Raw genomic sequence first — 6000 nt, 5'->3', positions numbered from 1 at the left:
TCCACCATAAAGTCCATTCCCTATAGGGGGATGGACCACCTCAACAGTTTAGGATTCTCACCCCTCTTCTGCATTAACCATCAAAGGGGCATGTGGTCTCTCTGAACCCGGAAATGAGTCCCATACAACTAAGGTCTTAGCTTCTTCAGTGACCTGACCACAGCAAAAGCTTCCCTTTCTATTGCCCTCCACCTCTGTTCCCTGGGGAGTTACTACCTACTAATGAAGGCTACATGTTGATCTAGGCCCTCTTCATTTAGCCATGAAAGCATGGCTCCCACACCATGCTCGGAGGCACCTGCCTGCACCACAAATTCTTTGGAAGAATCAGGAGCCTTAAGCACAGGTGCCATGTACATGTCCTCCTTCAGGGCATCAAAAGCATTCTGGCACTTCTCTGTCCAGATCACCTGACATGGCTGCTTCTTGGAAGTAAGCTCTGTCAAGGGGACAACAATAGTGCCATATCCCTGGACAGATTTCCTGTAATACCTGGTGAGACCAAAAAAGGCTCTCATCTCTGCCTGGGTCTTGGAGAGTGCCTAAGCCAGAATGGTGGCAATCTTGGAACGTAGGGGTGCCACCTGGCCACTTCTTACCTGGTGTCCCAAGTACACCACAGACCCCTGCCCTAACTGGCACTTACTGGCCTTGACAATGAGACCTGCACTCTGCAGGGCCCTCAACACTTTCTGGAGGTGGTGCAAGTGGTCCTCTCAGCTAGAGCTGAAGACGGCAATTTTATCTAGGTAGGTGGCCCTGAAGTTCTCCAACCCAGCCACGACCTGGTTGACCAGCCTCTGTAATGTGGCATGACCATTCTTTAACCCAAAGGGCATAACACAGAACTGGTAATGGCCCTCTGGCGTTGAGAACACAGACCTCTATTTTGTACCCTTGGTCAAGGCAATCTGCCATCACCCAGACATTAGATGAAATGTGCTGAGGAACTTGGCAGCTCCTAACCGGTCAGTGAGCTCATCAGCTCAGGGGATGGGGTGCTCATCAGTCTTAGTGACGATCTTGAGCCCACGGTAGTTAACACAGAATCTAATTTCAGGTGTGACACCAGGTGGAGCAGCCCTTTGGACCAAACCACTGGGCTGGACCAAGGACTGTTGTTGGGCACAATCACCCCTAACTCCAGAATCATAGAGACTTTCTCTTTGATGCTGTTCTTCACTCTCTCAGACAACCTGTAAGACTTGTGCTTCACAGGCAGGCTGTCCCCAGTGTCAATATTGTGGGTACACCACTGGTTGACGCCAGGGATGAGTGAAAACATGGAGGCAAACTGTTCCAGCAACTGGCGACAGTCCCTCCGCTGTTCTAGGGTCAGAGTAGGGGAGAGGTTCACACCCTCCAGTGACACAGCCTGCTCTTTGGAAGACAAGAGGTTGGGGAAAGGTTCACTCTCCTCTTCCACCCCATAATCTGTTATCAAGAGCATGGTCAACTCAGACCACTCAAATTGCAGCTTGAGGCGGTTCACTTCAGGACCATCAAAGAGTTCCTAAGAGTCTGCATGTCCACCAGATAGCTGACATTACTTTTGTGCTCTTTCACCTCAAATGGTGCAGACAAGCAGTCTTGTAGAGCACAGGGCTCTGCCGGGGCCATCACTCACTCTTTCTGGCCATGCTGAAACTCAACCAGAGTGTTATTCTGGTCATACCAGCTTTTCATGTCCTTCTGGCTAGCTTCCAGATCCTCCTGGGTGAGTTTCTAGAAGCGAGCTGTCTGGTTTCTGTTGGCCAGCATGAAACTGAATACATCCTGGGGTGGCTTCTTAGGTGCTTGCTCCCTGCCCTCCTTCACCAAACTGGGAGGCCCTGTCACAGGGTACCCATACAGAAGCTCAAAAGGGTTAAAGCCAACCCCTTTCTGCGGTACCTCCCTGAGGGCAAACAACAGGCATGGTAACAGGATGTCCCGCTTAGGCCTGTAGGTTCTGAGAGACCCATAATCAGGGCTTTCAGAGTATGGTTGAACCATTCAACCAACCCATTTCTTTGGGGGTGTTAAGGCATGGTAGACTTGCAGGAAACACCACAAGCTTGTCACATGGTTTTCATGTACAACAACATGAAATTGGTGCCCTTGGTGAAACCCACAGGTGTGAGGATCCCCATAAGTGCCCTGGCCATAGTGGGCACAGTCACTGTCCTCAGAGGGATAGCTTCCGGATACCGGGTGGCATGGTCCTCCAAGACCAGAATAAACCTGTTGCCCATGGCTGTCTTGATATCCAGAGGCCCCACAACATCAATGCTCACCCGCTCAAAAGAGGTGCTCATGACATGAAACGGTTGAAGAGGAGCCTTGTACCTGTTCTCAGATTTGCCACTCGCCTGGCAGGTTGAACAGGTCCTTCAGAACGCATCCGAGCCCTTTCTCATTTGGGGCCAATAGAAGTGGGTGACAAGCCTGTCAAAGTTCTTGTCCTGTCCCAAATGACCTGTAAGTGGCACATCATGAGCCAAACCCTTTAGGAAGGCTCTGAAACACTGGGGTACCACAAGCACATGGGCTGCCCCAGGCTCAGCGACCCTAGGCTCTCTATACAGGAGATCAAAAGAAGTTGTATGTGGGAGACTCAGCCAACGGTGGGCAGGGTCCCAACAGAAGAAAAGGGTGGGGGGGGGGGCAAGTATAAAGTAAGGAGCACCCTGAAGGGCCACAAACTAATTCCCAGGGTAAGGATCCCCAACCCCCTGTTGAAAAGAAGAGTTATTTCCTTTCAGGAAGGCCTGAAGGGAAGAGACCCCCAAAGTGTTTCGCCTGTAATAAGGCAGGGCATTTCAAGGGGAGTCCCAAGTGTCACAAGCGTGCACAGCCCTCCACCAGTGGGCAGTCACTAGGGGTGGTGTGTGGAGCACTTGGTGAGGAGTAGGCCCTAGTTAATGGTGGGGAGCCAGCTGAGTTAACCCTTGTCTCTCTCTGGGTGAGGGTGAGGTGGTCCAGAGAACCCCCATGCCTGACAACGCTAAGAAGTACAGGCAGTGGGTGACCATCAATGGGAGGCGGGTCGAGGCTCTGAGAGACACAGGAGCCAGCATGACAACTGTCCACTGTCATCTGGTGTCTGAGGAGCAGGTAATCCCTAATGTGGCCCAGCAGGTTGTAGCAGTAGATGACAGGGAGCACCAATGTTTGGTAGCTCACGTTCCCTTTGAAAGGGTGGGGGGGCTCAGGTTCCTCGAGGGTGGCAGTGAGTCCATCCATCCCTATTGACTGTCTGCTAGGGAATGACCTGGAGCATACCGCCTGGAAGAAGGTGGAGCTCAGGTCGCACTTGGAAATGTTTGGATTGTCAGAGAGGATGTGCATGACCACACGGTCCATAGACGCCAGAGACGGTGATCAGAAGGACCTGGAGTCTGAAACAGTGGCCCAGGTGCTTCTAGGGGGAGGCGGGGCAAGGGGCTCGGTAAACCTGCTCCTAAGATTCCAACAGTCCAGAAGGAGGCTGAACCTGAGGGGCATGCCCTGGTAAACTACAGGGGAAGAAGTGGCTGAAATAGGAAGAGGCCCCACCAGGGAGGAGTTCTGTGTAGTGCAGAAAGAGTGCCCCACTCTTGAGGATCTTGGATTATTTGAACGTAGGGGACCATTGTTCTTTGCTTAAACCACAGTCCTGAGAATGGTCTTTTTGACATCTTCAACCTGGACCGAAACATCAAAATACAACCCACTTCAATTCTAGCTCCTTCATGAACAGTAGAACTTTCTCTAACATGAACATTTTTTGTCTTTATGAGCGTTGTTGGGTGGGCTAATTCAACATGGACTTTTGGGTTATGTCATCTTGATTGGGATCATAATAGTGTTGCCTTGCCCATGCTTGGCTGAAGGTTTTTGTTTGTGTACCCCTGTGTAATTTATTTTGGATTCTGCAATATATATATTGAAAAATATATCATTGAATGGATTAATACACCTGCTTCCTCACAATTTATTTTTTTGACTAGCGCACTCATTGGTAACTCTTCTGATTCATCTAATGTTATGTTTTGAACATCTTACAACTAAGAGTGATATGCTTTGATACATGTTTTTATCAAATAAGCCCCTTGAAGGCACATGTGTATCTTTGTGTATACCCATGCTCTCAAGGACCTACTGGGTTTTCCTTTTGTATTTACCACTTTCTAAAATTGGCATTTTCAAACTTACAAATCAAAAACCAACTTCACCAAAAGATGCATTTTTGAATTGTGAGTTCAGAGACCCCAAACTCCACCTCTCTATGTGCTTGCCATGAGAAATTGCATTTAACATATATTTCAAGGCAATCCCCATGTTAACCTACGAGGGGATAGTTTGTGCAATAGTGAAAAATGAAGTTAGCAGTATTTCATTTACAGGAAATGTAAAACACACCAGTATATGTCCTACCTTTTGAATACAGAGCACCCTGCCCATAGGGCTGCCTTGGGCCTACCTTAGGGGTGACTTACAGGTAATAAAAGGGAAGGTTTGGTCCTGGCAAGTGGGTGCACTTGCCAGGTCGATGTGGCAGTTTAAAACTTCACACAGGCATTGCAATTGCAGGCCCGAGACATGTTTGCAGGGCTACTCATGTGGGTGGCACAATCAGTGCTGCAGGCCTGCTGGTAGCCTTTGATTTACAGGCCCTGGGTGCAGCTGGTGCACTATACTATGGACTTGCAAAAAAATCAGATCTGCAAATCACAGATAAACCAATCACCAATACAATTTAGACAGGGAGCACTTGCAATCTAGCACTGGTCTACAATGGTTGAGTGCCCAGAGTCCGAACACCAGTAAAAACTAAATTCAGCACAGGATCACAAACAGGAGGTCAGAAGCGAAAAGACAGGGAATACCACACCAGGAGCTGACAGGTCCAACAGTCAATATTATCAGTTCTCCACACAGTTGGTTGGTGCTGGTCCTTCCGATAACTACACAGTCTCAGGAGGGGTAGCAGACTGTCTCTGGATGTTTTATGTTGCCCTCAGTCGGCACTCTAAGAAAATAACTTTGTTAAAATTTGATCTCAAGAGTAAACAGACTGCACACTATTTTACAATGAAAAAGCACTCTTAAGGTCCACACAGTCACCAGGAGCACTAACTTCAAGAGCCCGGTACTTACACATGCGAGGGTCTGGTTCTCAATCAAAGATTGAAAGTGTGGGCGCTGAACAATTCAAGAAACTAAGAATTTCGCAAAAACATTTTCTGCCTAACAACGGAACGCTGGCGTGGTGGAAAGGAATATAAATCTCAGTCCAAGTTTAGGCATCAAATAAGACACCTTCTCAAAACATTTCCTGCTGATGTTAAAGGGTGATGAAGCTGAAATGAAGGTTTTACATTTATTAGCGCTTAAACGTAGTGTTGCAATAATCATGTGTGACTTTAACCGAACTAATAAAGATTGTACGGGGACAAAATGTGCCCTCAGAGTAGTTTGCCAACATTTATAAGCGTGCTTTATATATAACGTAATGTATTAGAAGTGCACTAATCCGACATAACCGTAAACGTGTGCTATGATTTGCTTGCTTGAAATGTTTAGCTTAGCATAACTTTAGTAGAGGCTTCGGCCTAGTTGCCTGGTCTCACGGTTTAGATGCTCGTATTTTTCCAATGTGCTAATAAACGTGTATTTTTGCTTGAAGCTGTACTTTTCCACTGAGATCGTTCACATGCTTATCTTAAGGTTTCGTGCCAGCTTGGCATTTTTCTCTTTACTCCAAGGTCAATCTGCAGGTGCGGACAATGGATGCTCTGAAAGTGAGTTAATTGGTATAAAATGTTGCAACTTGCGTACCCATCTCCAAGGATAATGTATGCTTAAGTAAAAGCTTGAGAACTGTTGTTTTTGATTGGACAATTTGAAGCTAACCTATGAACCCTCCAATGGAAGACCCTACTGGATTTGAACTGTTTTCTATTTAAACCAGGTGCACGAGAAGAAAGTAGCCATTACCAGCTCGATACCCGCCATTTTGCAGGACATTGCAGCTAT

This window comes from Pleurodeles waltl, chromosome 9, assembly GCF_031143425.1.
Source record: "Pleurodeles waltl isolate 20211129_DDA chromosome 9, aPleWal1.hap1.20221129, whole genome shotgun sequence".
NCBI lineage: Eukaryota > Metazoa > Chordata > Amphibia > Caudata > Salamandridae > Pleurodeles > Pleurodeles waltl.
The sequence above is the reverse complement of the archived record's forward strand: the minus strand, read 5'-3'. Positions refer to the sequence as shown.